Here is a 14,566-nt window from a genome sequence, read left to right as displayed (position 1 = left end):
TTAAAATGTACATTTAACCTTCCCCAGAGCTCAATGCACCTTCACCTGTGCTTTTAAAAAATCATTTCCCATCTTTTAAACAAGCCTTTATGATTACAAAAGTTTGGGTGTGTGCATGTATGGATGCACAACGCCGGGACATCAGCGTGGTCTTTAAGTGTAAACTTGACTACTGCTGCATGCACGCTGTCCTTTGTAATATGTTCAAAACAAATGGACATTGTCCAATTCACTGGTGAATGTTTTCCCTGTTCTCCGATCGTCTTATCGGAAAAAGAAATTAAATCATTTTCCCCGCTGTCTTCACTTTGGAATCCCTCCTCTGTTTTGACTCAGCATTCGACAGAATGGCTAATGAACTTCTTTAACTCTGTGTGTGTGTGTGTGTGTGTGTGTGTGTGTGTGGGGGGGGGGGGTGTGTGTGTGTGTGTGTGTGGGGGTGTGTGTGTGTGTGTGTGGGGGGTGTGTGTGTGTGTGCTCCACATAAGTTGAAACATGTGAAGCCGTCAACTGCAGCCTTTACTGTAAGTTGCCTCAAGAGAAAAGTGAAGTTAATCATCCCTCTGCACACACGTGCATGAACACACACATATACACACAGATGTGATAAGATCTGACAATTGTTGGGGAAAAGACTGGCTGCAGGACGTATTTCTGGGAAGTAGTGGAGCAACGCTGGCTGCTACGCATGTGCTGTGCTAACAGTAAGTGTGTATTATTTATTAAACCAGAAACACGAATAAAAAAAGGATGTTTTTCCCGATGTCCTCGGAGGTCTTGCAATTTAAGAGTTGTTTTGACAAATTCAAGGTTGCTTTCATTCCATCCAAAGGATTTTCTGGACATCTGGGATGAATAAATGCAGCCTGTTGCTGATGCTCAGCAAAAACAAGGTTGTGTCACTAGTTTAGTGTAAATTTCTATTCACTCAACATAACTTTAGTCACTTTATTTCCTCTCTGAAGCCATGAATTAAACCACAACGATGCATTCCAGAGCTGCGGCCACAGGCGTCGATGGACAGGACATTCCCCCGGGGGCACGGGACGTCACCTGGAGTATGACAGAATGATGCTGAAAGGCCTCATCAATAATTCATGAGGATCCGGTCACATGACTTATGGGAGCATGTGAGTCACATCTTCAGAAAAACGACGTGGCCCTCCTAGCAAACTTTACATGCATGAAAAGTCCATTTCCATCTACTTTCAGGAGAATGGATGTGGTCATTATACCGCTTAGAAAGAACTGAGGACCAGGAGGTGAAAGCTAGCGGCTCATCCATTACTGGGGAATTGCAAAATATCAGATTACTGATCCAGATGCAGAATTCCACTGAGAAGGACTTGGATGAGTCACGGGGAATGACGGGAATTTGTAATGACCCCACACCTGCTCCCAGTCAGGTTAAATGGCGTCGCTCGCCCCCTGGGATATGGGGGACGTTAACGCCATGAATCCAGTCCGAAAAAGACCCGACTCAGCTTTTCTTCGTTGGTGTTTCTCAGCACTATAAAAGTCAGCTCACATCATAACATATTTAACAGCATTTTGAGAAGGGGGCCAATGAAACTGTTTGAAAACACCCCCGAATCCATGAAGACTACAACTGGTGACACGTTATGCAACTTCCCAAACATTTAAAGGTTCATCACACTGATGTGTATTCTCACAAGCATATTTTTAGTTTTGTAGATGCTCAATAATATATTGGAAGGACACTTAGAGTTAATTCTACAGCCTGCTAATGCACCCCCAACCCCCCCCCCCAAAAAAAAAACACACACACACACACACACACACACACACACACACATATATATATATATATATATATAATGAAACCCAGTTTACTATAAGATCTTGGGCAAGATTTACTGTTTATTTCAAGTATTTTGGATAAGTGACCATCATGACATTGTTGACCGGAACTCTTTGGCTCAATACTGGTTTCACCAGGTGTTCTGTCTGTTTTTGATCTGGGAATTTAGCTCAGACTCAGTATTCCGAGGCTTTTCCACCCCCCAATATTTCTTGATGAGCGAATCTGGTCATTCCGTCATTTCTGCTTTCATCTCCGCTTGAAACAAAATAATCAGTGAAGGTTTGTCCTGATTGAACAGCATTGGAAACACACACATACACACACACACACACCACACACACACACACATATATATATATATATATAAATAATGAAACCCAGTTTACTGTAAGATCTTGGGTAAGATTTACTGTTTATCTCAAGTATTTTGGATAAGTGACCATCACGACATTGTTGACCTTCCCTGTCTATGAGGGGGTGTAATACCTGTTTTGTCCATCAGGGGGCTCGGGGGGGCTCCCGTAGGTTAAAATTTGCAGAGTTGGCGCCACAAAAGTGAACTGTAGGAATAAAACAAATAAATACAGTTTTGTTGGAAGGAATAAATGAAGTCTTAGCACCTGAACTCTTTGGCTCAATACTGGTTTCACCAGGTGTTCTGTCTCAAGGTTTTTGATCTGGGAATTTAGCTCAGACTCAGTATTCCGAGGCTTTTCCACCCCCCAATATTTCTTTCATTGAGGTTTTTTTTTCTCTTTTTCTAATTGATTTGGATATTCCGAAATTTCAAGACTGAATATTGGTTTATATTTCTTGAACACCCAGGCTTAAATGGGGGGCTAATCAGTTATTAGGTCCACGTTTAAATGCTGCATTTATCACATGATGTGGAACTCTTGTTTGAGCCATTGTAAAACCAACACCAACAACAATTCTTCCTTTGGATTAATATTGTCAGGACCAAAAGACAGTTTTGTCTCCGGAGAAGAATGGCTGGAGTGGACGAGGTCACAGTAGGAGCCGACCATTTCAAAGATGTTTTCGTCGACTCCTCTTTCACTAAAACTTAGTTTGTCTTCAGAACGCAGTAAAATGTAGCTATTTTTTTTTGGGGGGGGGGGGGGCATTACCGCAGCACGTCCCATTCACTCAAGGAGCCGCTCCATGCATTCCAACGGAAGGCTGGAAGTAGAAATGAAGAGGACATGTGATGAGGGGTCTTTGTGGCCACAGACTGCTGGAAGGTTCAGACTATGTGTAAAACTAGTTTATTTTTAGACTCTAAACGTCCCTGTGGACGTCACTGTACACAGCAAAAGTCTTATCCTGTTTTTATTTCATCAGTTTTATGTTTGGATATTTACCAGAAGCGAAACGATCCCGAAGCCTATTGGAATTTAGGGAAATTTGGTTTGTTTGGATTCACTCGTTCATTCACGACTGATTCTGTCCTACATGAGTCAGCAGAGCAGCATTTGGTGTTTTTCTCAGCCCTGTAAAGGTTTGCGGTTTTAAAATGAGATTAGGATTTAAAAGCCTGGTTCACACTGACCTCTGACCTCCACTCACCCAGAGATGAAGCCGCCTGCCTGTTACTGGAGCGGAGGAATCGTGCCATTATCAGACTGGTCAATTCTCCAGCTGCATCGTGGCAAAAAAATAGACAAAAACTGGAAATGTGTTTTCAAAGAGAGGTTAATTTTCAGGCCAATCAGTTTAATCCGTCCTACTTTATTAACTGTTTTATGCTGGTGTCACAGGACAATTTTATCATGTCCAGATGAGACCCAAGTCATTCTGCTCAAAGATTTATGAATTTATGCATTAGTATGGAGTACAAATAGGAAATGAAACCTATTTAATATCTATGAGACTATTCAGTTTTATTTTATCGGGCTGTTGGACGCTAAACACACAAAGTTGACGAGCGAATCTGGTCATTCCGTCATTTCTTCTTTCATCTCTGCTTTAAACAAAATAATCAATGAAGGTTTGTCCTGATTGAACAGCATTGGAAACACACACACACACACACACACCACACACACACACACACACACACACACACACACACACACACACACACACACACACTTCGTTTTGAGTCATTTCCCATCAGTAATAACACCCAAAACCAAATGGTTGCCAGAATTCATGTGAAAAGGTTTGAAACTCACACAAACACTCTCAGGCTTCAAAGCTCTCTGACGAAGATTACTGACGAAGATTACTGGTAGGAGTTCCGCAGCCATATGAACAATAAATGGGTCAATAAATGGGAATTGGAAATTTTCTGTCCCCACCATGACATTTTACACATACACAAAAGATGGAAACATCCACTTGTGTAAATTACAGTCACCCTGAGATAAAATATAGGTGTAGCTTTAGTAAAAGTGATTACTGATTATTTAATACCAAATAGCTCTCGAGCACCCCCTAAAAGGGCTTTTCATTTCCTGTCCCTCCCTCTTGATTGCCAACGTAGGCCTCAAGTATAACAGATAAGATGAGGTTTAAATCGGATTATTTTGGCATGAGTTTGTTAATATAGTTTCCCTGTATTTGTCAAAACATCGCGTTTTGACACAGACATATTTAGGCGCTCTATTTTCCTTTGTTCAATATTTTCAGCCAAAATGGAGTGTGCCACTCAAAGCAAAGTAGCCCTGTTACTCATATTACCAGAAAAAGACTATCAAAGTTTTTATTTTTATTTTGTATAGCTAGTTTGTTAGTTAGTTGTTGTTAGTTTGTTCTGCTTAGTAAGCATTTATAATCTGGATGGCATGCTTCTCTCATATTGATGAAATCATGTTTCGATCATTCTCAGTGCTTTTCTCGATGTCTTATCCCGCTTTTAATGGATTTCTCCAGTATTCTCTCACACCAGTGAGCACTGCTGAAAAACAGAGGTCACTGCCATCAAAGGCACGATGCAGAAGGGCAGAAAGAGGAAAGCTATCGAAACAGATGAGAAAAAGAAGCAGAAAGACTGAAGAGAGAGCAGAATAGGTGGATAACGGCACATACGAGGAGCAAGGTCAAGAAAGATGCAACTGAACTATTTAACGCTCCTCTGTTCAGCTCCAATCCTCCAATCAGGCCGCTACCAGAGACCTCCAGTCTATGTCTCTTCCCTCCCCAGGGACCATCTATAGTGTAACAAATGCTGTATGAATAAAGATGAATTATTAAATTAATTTGGCAAACCAATATGTAAACAAAAAAACTGTTGAATTTTTTTTAAATGTGTGAATTTTATCGTTTCATAGAAATGACAACAGGATTTCCTCAAAAGTGTTTTATTGTGTGGACGCGCTGAGAAGGGCTGACCCCCTCAGGGGACAGGTGATATAATAGTGTGGGTGCAGTAAAACATGGCTGTAAATATAAATCCGTCTTTACATGATAACATATCAATGAAGAGTAAATATTGTGACTCACGCCGCAAAACCAAATCCAGCGAAATCCAGGGCTGCGGTCAAATGCTGCCCCCTTCTGGAGAAAGGGCGCATTGCTGGGATAGTTTAAATGGCAAGCAAATATTTGACTGTAGCTTTTCCCCCATCTTATCACATAAAAAACAATCCAAGTTTATAAACTATTTCACTTCTTAGGGACTGAACACACATCTAGGCTGGCAGAAGAAGAACAAAAGCGGCATCCACGATTTTACAGTGTCACACTTGTGAAAACAGGGCGTCATAGCACATCTGCTGAGGTCAAGGGTCAAGCCGCTCTGATGTGGGGGTCCCCTGCAGATGCTTTTTGGGGTAAGGGCTTCCTGGGTGGTCATATACAGCAAGCCCAGACCGCAAAAAGACCTGAAAAGAACGGCAGTCATGGTCAGGGTTGTGAACTCAGCTCAGCATCTGAAACACACAACAGAGCTATGAAGGACAAAGAAGGGTGTTCAGTCACGCTCAGATTTCTTTCTAGCTTGAGCAGACCTCAACTCCAATTTATGCTTTGAGGACAGTAAAATTTGCACATTAAAAAAAAAATACTATTATAAATTTGTTCACCAGTTCCAGTCTGCAAAATCTCAAGTACTCCTGCAATTAATGTAGAATATCTGATTAGAGTGGAACACATCCATCTAAACCGATCAATTCCACAAATACACTTTCAGGACTAGAAGATCTAACCACTGAGATGTCGCATCCATGTCGCCGCCACCCTCCTTGAAGCTCCTATTTACACTTCAGGTACAAAGGTTATATTTAAAATCCCAAACCAGCAGTTCTTCATATTAGCTTGATTTGGGGTTTCTGGTGAATCTTTCCTTTTCAAGTGAGAATGCACCTCGGTCCAAAGAGCCTGAATGTATCTGCTCTGTCACTATCTATCACTGTAGAGAGCAAATACATCACATCTAATAAAGCCCCTTAAGAAACCAGCCAATGAAAACGAAATCAATTAAACTTCGTAAAATAATCCGTGTCTTCCTAAAAGAGGTTTTGTGACTAAAAGGAGTTTACACTTCAAAAACCAGACTGTAAGGTCACAACATCATGCCCAGGAACCCAGGAGATGGGGCAGTGAACACATGTGGAGGCTCTCAGCACATCTGGGGCCCTTCAACGCAAACGTCACCTGCTGTTTGTCCATCACAGCAGAAAGGATCCAACCGGCCCGGTACACCTGCGGGGTGCAGCGCTTTTCATTCACACAGGTGCACAGGAACGGCCACCAGGTCATGTCAGAGGGTTTACAAGCCGCTGTACTGGCTGGGACGCTTCAGTCCTTAAAAAAAACCTAATTTCTGAGCTTCCTCCAGGTCTCCCATGAAGCGTTGAGACCAAACAAAGAGCCGATGCGGACGCGCCAGACACAATCCTCGGCGCTGTCCGCGGTCCTGGAGTCACGCCGGTAAACGCCCAAAACCGCCCCCCCCCCACCCTCACCTCCCCCTCTCCCATCACGACACCGTGCATGTGTGCAAAAGTCCCTCTCCCTTGCACGTCTGTCGAAGCGGCGTGCGCGCGCGCGGGCGCGCGGGGAAGCACTCCGGCCCATTGCGTGCGACCTCTCCCGGGGTTTTTCTTGTGGCAATCCAGCCGGGCTGCCCACGTCACCTGGACGGCAGCCTGCTTACAACCCACCGGGAGAATGGCCCACCCCCACCTTCCCCACCAACAAACTAGTTGCCCCCCCCCCCCCCCCCCCCTCCCCCCGTGATGGACGTGCTCACAATCAGAATTCACACACACGAAAAAAAACCTCCAAACTCCTCATGAGACACTGAACTTTCGCAGTAAATACCCCCCTGACACCATCCAGCGGAAAATTTAAAGTTTTTTTTTTTTGGGGGGGGGGGGGGGCGCACACATCCAAGCGATCAGCTCGGCCGTGCGCGTCGACAGGTCCCGAGGTGCGATCGGCCGTGACGCGCAGATCCCGTCTGCAGTAACTGTTCCTCCACCACACAAAGCACCGCAGGCAGTTTAAAAGACTGAATTCGACCCTCCGCGGAGGCTGCGTGAGACTCACGCACAGTCGGCGCGTGAGATGGAGGGAGAAGGTGCCTCGTTACCTCTGCGCCTCCAGGACGGAGCGCCTGGAACAGGTCGGGGTTGTGTGAAGCCCCCTGGGAAGAAAAAGGAAAGAATCATGGAAATGCAAGTAAAACAGGACGCGGCGAGGAGGACACCTAGACACCACATGTAGAGCCAACACAATACACGCACGCACACGCATCACGCCAGGAGGAAACAGCCGGAATCGTCCGTCAAATGACACATTGAATAGCGATAAATCTGGATACGAGTATTCCACAAGTCAGCGGCAGGTATGATCCCGTGCACACACTGTGGACGAGGAGTAAGAAGCATCCTTTCATACACACCTCCCGTACTACCGCCGAGGCTCCGAGGGTTGTGGCGACGTGATGCCTCTCTGATCATTCTGGCTGCTGCGTTTTCATTTACCTCTGGGTCGCGATGCCATCGGCTTTTTCCCCTTTCTTTCGGTTTTTGAGGAGGAAATCCACTTCCATTTTGGACTCGATGCCATCCTTTCTGTAGGAAATACTGCAAAAGCCCCAAATGGAAGCCACTCAATTCCTCCAGTCTGCGATTGACTCGCATTGACGTCATTGCGTCATTAGGTCTCCCCTGGAAACACGGGGCTCCCAAAAATAGCAACACATTAATTCAGCCTGCGCCGGGGTTGGCTTGGCGGGGGTGACTATTTGTATCAATCCATAACCCCTCCTCTGATTCTAAGCAATAATACATTAGCTCTACAGACGCACGCACGCACACGCGAGCGCACACACCTCTCCCTCTCTCAAGGACGAGCTGATCACGACTCGTGGCTATTTTTGGAAAAAGAGAGAGGGAAGGGGGGGTGAAAGAGAGAACGGGGAAAGGTGTGTGAGTGCGTGTGCGTGTGTGTGTACGTGATGAGAGACGCCCGTACCTCTGCCCTCCTCTCTGAGTGAGAAACAGAAACAGCAGCGCGGGGATAAAAATAGCAAAGGAGCGGTCATCTAACCAGCCGGGGGGAGGTGGATGGGTGGCGTGTGTGTGCGCGTGTGCGTGGACACGAACATAGAGGAGCCGGCTGTCGCTGCACACATTCACTGATACACACACATGCACGCTGTTGGCTCATTCACGCGTTGAAATTCGCTATGTCGCCATCACATCCGCGGGTGATCTCCAGGTCTATGTGGGCCGCTCGTCTCTATCTGAGTGAGTTTTTTCTTTTGTCTCATCATGGAACAACCTGTTACTTAGCTCAAGCACAACCCGCCATCCCAGACCAGGCAGCAGGAAAGCGGAAGGACAATGCAACTAATGCTCTTTATGCAAGTCTCCATGCGCCAATGGCGCTTAATATGACATGAGGAAAATGAAAACATGGAGATAAAACAAAGGCCACGTATCTCCGGGCTCCGTGTCTGCTCTGATGACGAGCTCTGCGTCTCTCACTGTTAATCCTAACGTGCTGATGCCATCTACTGGGCGTGCGAGAGACCAACGCGGGATTGCAGGGTTGCATCATCCTTATTACTCAGGACGAAGAGGTCCTTCACGCTGCCTACCCTGGTGGCGGACTTTGGTATTACACACCCTTCATGATCAGATTAGGAGGAAGAAAAGGGGGGAGGTCAGCCCCCCTCTCTTACCCCGATGATTAATGGACACAGTGTAGTTTGTTTTTAATTTACACGTGTTCTTCTCAACTATAGATGAATGAAAGGTGGATTTCTTGAGACAAGCCAATGGGGGAAGCTAATTAGAAACTGCAGTGGATATAGATGAACAGCAGGGGGCAGCAAGGAGCACCGGTGGGAGTCCAACCAGATCCTGCACATCCAGAAAGCCCCCCACCCCCCTTTTGCCTGACACTCAGACAGATCCAAAACTCAACTGCACTAATTGCAGTTAAGATAAGCTGTGTAAGATGGCTTTAAAACATTAACAGCAAGATTTTTTTTTCTTTTAATTATTCCAGAGTTGCTAATCTTCATACGTGTGCACATCAGAGCTTCAGTCTCATTACAACCTCCTTTCCATTTGCCAGATCACACACATCAGACGTCCCCAGCGTGGCAGCGTGGACCAGAATTTAAAATCCCCCCCCTCCTTGCGATCAATTTCAGAGGAAAACTGCATGTCTTTAATTGCCGCATTTTGCGCCCATATGTTTCACATATAACACAGTGGGGTACTTTGGAAGACATCAGTGAAATTGCTTTGGGGGGAATAAAAAAACAGCCGTATATTTATCCCCCACACACAGAAACTAAGAGCAGACGCTGGCATCTATTACAGATCCTGACGGTAAGTAGTTTAGCTCAGCCTGCTGTAAATCACTGCTGCGGGAGTCATGTGCTCTGCTCTGGCTTTATGTGTGGTTTTATCTTCACATATTCCTGATTTATCTGTTGTTCAAATTCAGCGAGGAATAAAAACCAGCAGAGCCTCACCTGGTACCATACAGTGGCTTTGCACTCAACAGCGTATTGATTGATGCACACAGCCGAGCTATTCCCTGCATCAAGTAGGAGGTTTGTCCTTTGGAGAGAGGGTGTGTGCTCCTTTAACAGCTTTACAAAGGCACTGCAGGGAGACACAGGCTAGTTCATTTTCAATTAGCTGGAGACCCGCATTAACTGGAGATATTAAAGAGGAGAGTAATGCTGTTAGATAAGCCAATAGTCTGTGAAGTCTGGATTCTGCTGAGGCTGCACTGTGAATAGAGAATACACAGAGGCTAAAATGCACTCAGTTTTGAAGCCCAACGCGCCAAAGTGCACTCGGATTGATGCACACTTGTCAGGAAGACGGAAGCGTTTATGCACAGAATGGTGTTTGCCGGCGCTGCCGGGTGGCTCCCTGCAGGTCGTGGGCAGGTTGCTGGTTATCCCCGAGGAGCACAAACAAATCCCCACAGCATGGAGGTGTGCAGGAGGTGGTAGAAAAAAGACCTCTGGAAGTGGGAGTATATAGGTTGGTTGCGGTCAGTGAGCGGGGGGAGAGTTAAGACGGTGACAGCGTTGCGTGACAAAGCGTCTCAGGGCAGGACAACGACGTCCCGTCGCTTTTGATTGAAGTATTCAGGCTGTTTGCTGGCCCATGGAGCAGAACATGAGCTCTACAGATGGGATTCTGGGTAGCGAGATACCTAAATCTCCTCAGCGAGGCCTGCTGAGACTGAGATGGAAGTCAAACAAAGTCTGGTTTGTTTTGAATTTTGAAGAGAGTTGTTGGCTTACCTCAGTTTTTCAATTCCCCAAATCCAATTTCTGAGTATCTTGTGAGTTCCCAGCACATTTTGGGTGAAGGTAACGTTTAACTGGTGGAAATAATATAAAAGAAAGAGAATTCGATCACTTTCTTTTTTCTTTGTCAGCCACCACTGGACCTTTGCTCTTTTTCACAATCTTTTTTTTATTGTTTGGAGGATGTGAGTTACAAAGTTTGGTGTGCTGGATTTATATCTGTGTCACACAGAGATATTGAAATATAAGATCTGGTGGATTTGATTTTCCAGTTAAGAGAAGCCCACTTGAGACTTGCTGAATATTTTATAAAGACGAATGGGTTTATTTTCCACTTACTGCAATTGCCAACATTTCGGGTTTGCTCTGTAGAAAAATAATATTAGCTTGCTTTATCATCCCCCATTCGGTTGCCACAAATTGACGGCTAATTTAGGCCCGAGAGCAAATGAAAGCACAAATGCCATTTACAGGCGCCTAACGTTTAGCATCAATCACGACCTGCCACTGAGCCGGAGAGGCTAAATCCCTGTTTGAAATCCCCATTTAGAGTCGTGTGAAGCTTCGCAAGATCCCGCCATCATCCACAAATGCCGCTGATGTGGTTTAAAACAAAGAGCTCTCCTGCACAAATCACCATGGTGACCTAAACAAAGCAACCTGTGATTCCCAATTTATTATACCTTCTGCTTCATAACGCCCAGAGCCAGAGAAGAAATGGGTGAGGATTTCCATCATGGCTCAATGTATTCATGCTACAACACTTATAAGGTAATTATGCACGAATAAGACCAGAGAGCGCACATCAGCACCGTTCATTACATCACTAGAAGTGTTCAAAAGACTTTAGTGTTTAAGCGAATTAGCAGGGAAGCTAACGGGAGGATGGAAGCTGCTGTCAGAGGCTTGTCATCAGCTTCTGAGGGTGACTTAAATCCTCCGCTGCTTCCTGCTGAGTCGGACTGACGGCGGCTGTGCATTCAGCTCTCAGCATCATTCGTCACAATTTATAGAAGTGTTCAGCATTCCACTGTTCGGGAAGTATTGATAAAGCCGCATCACTCGGAAGGAAAATAATGAACCTCTTTGTCAGGCGGCGGATGGAATGATTTTATTTTTGGAGTGATGGATGATCAAAATGCTGGCGTAGGGAGGAAAAAGATGAGTGAAGAAGGAACCAGTAAAATCAACTGGATTACCCAACGGACACAGGCTGGGGGCGGAAAAAAGGCAGATTGATATTCTATCATCACTGTTTGTGTTGTGTTGAGAGGATGGAGAGAAATAATAAGTGACAGAGACTCTATAGGAGGCGGTTTTATGTGAAGACATCTGTCAGCGTTATTTCTCCTCAGAAACCAGTCCTTCATGTTGTGTGCATGCATGTCTGCATCAAATATTTGTTTTGTCCCTGTTTTGCCATTTGCAGTGTCTTCCCTCGGGTATTACCCAGCACCAGCGCTGGAATCGTGTTTTTTTTTTTGCTTTCTCTCTTTTTCCAGCGTGTATCCATTTGAAATTTTGATGGGGGGAAAAGCTTTTCCAGACGGTCACATTCATGTTCATTACACAAGCCTGCAGAGGATGAGGATGAAGTTTAAAAAGCGACAATGTGTATAAAGACGTTGTCTACACAGATTCTGACGCGTCTGTTTATTTTTGTCCGTTGATGTTAACAGTCTCCTGAAAGTGTTCCGTCCCCGGTTGTGTCCCTGTCATGCGTGCTTCCGAAAAGGACAAATAGGCCTGGAGGGTTTCCTCACATGGACTGTGCTGAGGCTGAAGAGCTTTGAGGTGGGTTCCTGCCTCCATCAGAAGTCCTGATGGAGGCCACAGTTTGTTCTGGTCAACAACCATCAGACAACCATCCCCCTTAAACAAAAACACTTAGGAACTAATGATTATCAGCGGACATTAACTCTAGTGTTACTGTTTTATCAATTTACCCCCCCTGAAAATTGCAAAGATATACCGTATTTTCTGGACTATATGTCGCTCCGGAGTTTAAGTCGCACTAGCCAAAAATGCATGATAAAGAAGAAAAACAGACGTATAAGTCGCACTGGACTATAAGTCGCATTTTGGGGGAAAATTTATTTGATAAAATCCGAAACCAAGAACATACATTTCATCTTGAAAGGCAATTAGCATGGATTAGCAATAGGGTTATGGTATGCTAACGTAACAAATTCAGCTACATGACCCACAACGAACTGAGTACGTGTCTGCTTTGTTAACGTAACAAATTAACAGTTATTCAGATAACTATAGCATAAAGAACATCCGAGCAAGTTTACCAAACAATCAAGTCTAACTGACGAAGCACCGCTTCATCTTCTGCGTCACTAAAAGAACTCGTTCCTCAGGTACACACGCCTAGAGCGCCCCCTTGTGGTTGTCAGTGTGAAACTTACGAACATGTGAAATTCTGTAATAATGTATTTATTTAAGTCGCTCTGGAGTACAAGTCGCACCCCCTGACAAACTATGAAAAAAAGTGTGACTTATAGTCCGGAAAATACAGCAATCGATTTTAGGACTTCAAGTATCTCCGTGTGATCCTCGATTATAAAGTGTGTTTTGAACCTTTCGTCTCTTCTGAGAGGAAGTTTAATTGAGTCGGTTTTAACCTTTTGTATGGCTGCATGTTTTGGAAACAAGAGTCGAAACTGCTGGTATAATCTCAGGAAGTTTCAGGTTCTGTTTGTTTTCTTAATCCTCCACTTCCCAATGAATTTGAGCCTTTGTCCTCAGGCCATTGTTATAGGGTGCCGACAAGGACGACGAAAAGACTTCCTTAAGGTGACATTATCACCTTGTCATCTGTGTGTCCTTCATGGAACAATAAAGAGATTCTGATTCTGTATGGCTCTATGGAATCACCTTAGGATACGATAAATGTCTGTTTTACTACTTTCTATACAATGATTTGCTTCATTTGTAACAGATTGTAACAGTAATGTTCCAAAGATCTCCTGCAAGCTTAACCCAAAGCTAACTGTGGTCATTAACCTTGTCTGTAGTATCATTAGTAGAAACAGCTCACTCTGTTATATAGATGGAGCAGAGGCCACTTGTTACTTCATGACGTAGCAGGAAAAGGTTCAGCATCTGCAGGAGGACCTTCAGCAGAGGAAAACAACCCCCCCCCCCGCCCAGAGTCAGTCCGACCTCCCACAAGCAGAAGGAAAAAAAGAAGATCTCAAGAAAAAGGACCATATCATAAACTACATGGACAGTTGAGTGGTCACATTTCTGAGGACCTCCAATCAAACGGTGAAGTCTTCCTCCCACAGGAAGAAGCAGGATGAGGAATGAGAGACAGAACTGTCTCCGTCTGGAGGCTCGCCGCTTAAAAGGCCAGTGGGGAGAGAAGCGATGAGGAGGGAGCTGGGACCTCAGAGAGCAGCTCAAATCACCATGAATACAGCAGACTGGGACACTTGCAGAGGTCTCTAATCACCCAAGGAAGTCAACCGTGTCCCTACATACTTAAATAATCTTATTCCTTATATTTCTGTTGTTTGTTTATTGTCTGACACGTCTCAATGTGCCAAACATCAGAAGATGTTCCATAAACGATGCTGTTTGCTAGGCATTCGGTTATATTTCCTTTCCTGTCGCTCTTGACCATCTTTGAGATGATTCCACATCTTGCGGTAAAGTCAACAGAGCGGACTTGATCTGGACAGGCACAAACTCGCCTTTACAAGGTTTCACAGCTGAACTCCAAACCTAAGAGCTTTAGCTGCACAGCTCCTTCGGGTGAGGTCCTCTCATGTACAGCTAGATGAGTGATAATGGTCAATCAATGGGTCACATTTTGTCATTCATGGAGACAATAAATGAATTAAATAAGTGGGGGGAAAAGTAATGGGATCCACTCGTTCTCCATTTTCTCAATGGGGAGTCAGAGAAGATTGTTTGTGTGTGTCTAGTGCATGCGTTTGTGTGTGTGTGGGTGTGTATGCGCACGCATGGGTGCCTCCGAGGGGTAAACTGCG

The 14,566-nt window shown here is 44.8% G+C and overlaps 3 long non-coding RNA genes across 3 annotated transcripts; 2 read left to right on the top strand and 1 right to left on the bottom strand.

Annotated features, from left to right (window-relative positions):
* Positions 1 to 1,012: 1,012 nt before the first annotated feature.
* LOC130536380 (uncharacterized) lies at positions 1,013 to 1,472 on the top strand. Its single transcript, XR_008953340.1, has 2 exons — positions 1,013 to 1,130; positions 1,213 to 1,472. It is a non-coding gene; the product is annotated as an uncharacterized LOC130536380 (long non-coding RNA).
* A 3,642-nt stretch (positions 1,473 to 5,114) lies between these two features.
* LOC130536696 (uncharacterized) lies at positions 5,115 to 8,102 on the bottom strand. Its single transcript, XR_008953437.1, has 2 exons — positions 7,677 to 8,102; positions 5,115 to 7,418 (listed from the first exon to the last, which is right to left on the bottom strand). It is a non-coding gene; the product is annotated as an uncharacterized LOC130536696 (long non-coding RNA).
* Positions 8,103 to 8,220: 118 nt separating this feature from the next.
* LOC130536695 (uncharacterized) lies at positions 8,221 to 10,843 on the top strand. The gene is made up of 2 exons (XR_008953436.1): positions 8,221 to 8,896; positions 9,027 to 10,843. It is a non-coding gene; the product is annotated as an uncharacterized LOC130536695 (long non-coding RNA).
* Positions 10,844 to 14,566: the final 3,723 nt, after the last annotated feature.

This window comes from Takifugu flavidus, chromosome 13 (genome assembly GCF_003711565.1).
Source record: "Takifugu flavidus isolate HTHZ2018 chromosome 13, ASM371156v2, whole genome shotgun sequence".
Taxonomy (NCBI): Eukaryota; Metazoa; Chordata; class Actinopteri; order Tetraodontiformes; family Tetraodontidae; genus Takifugu; species Takifugu flavidus.
This window is presented reverse-complemented; position numbering and strand designations above follow the sequence as displayed.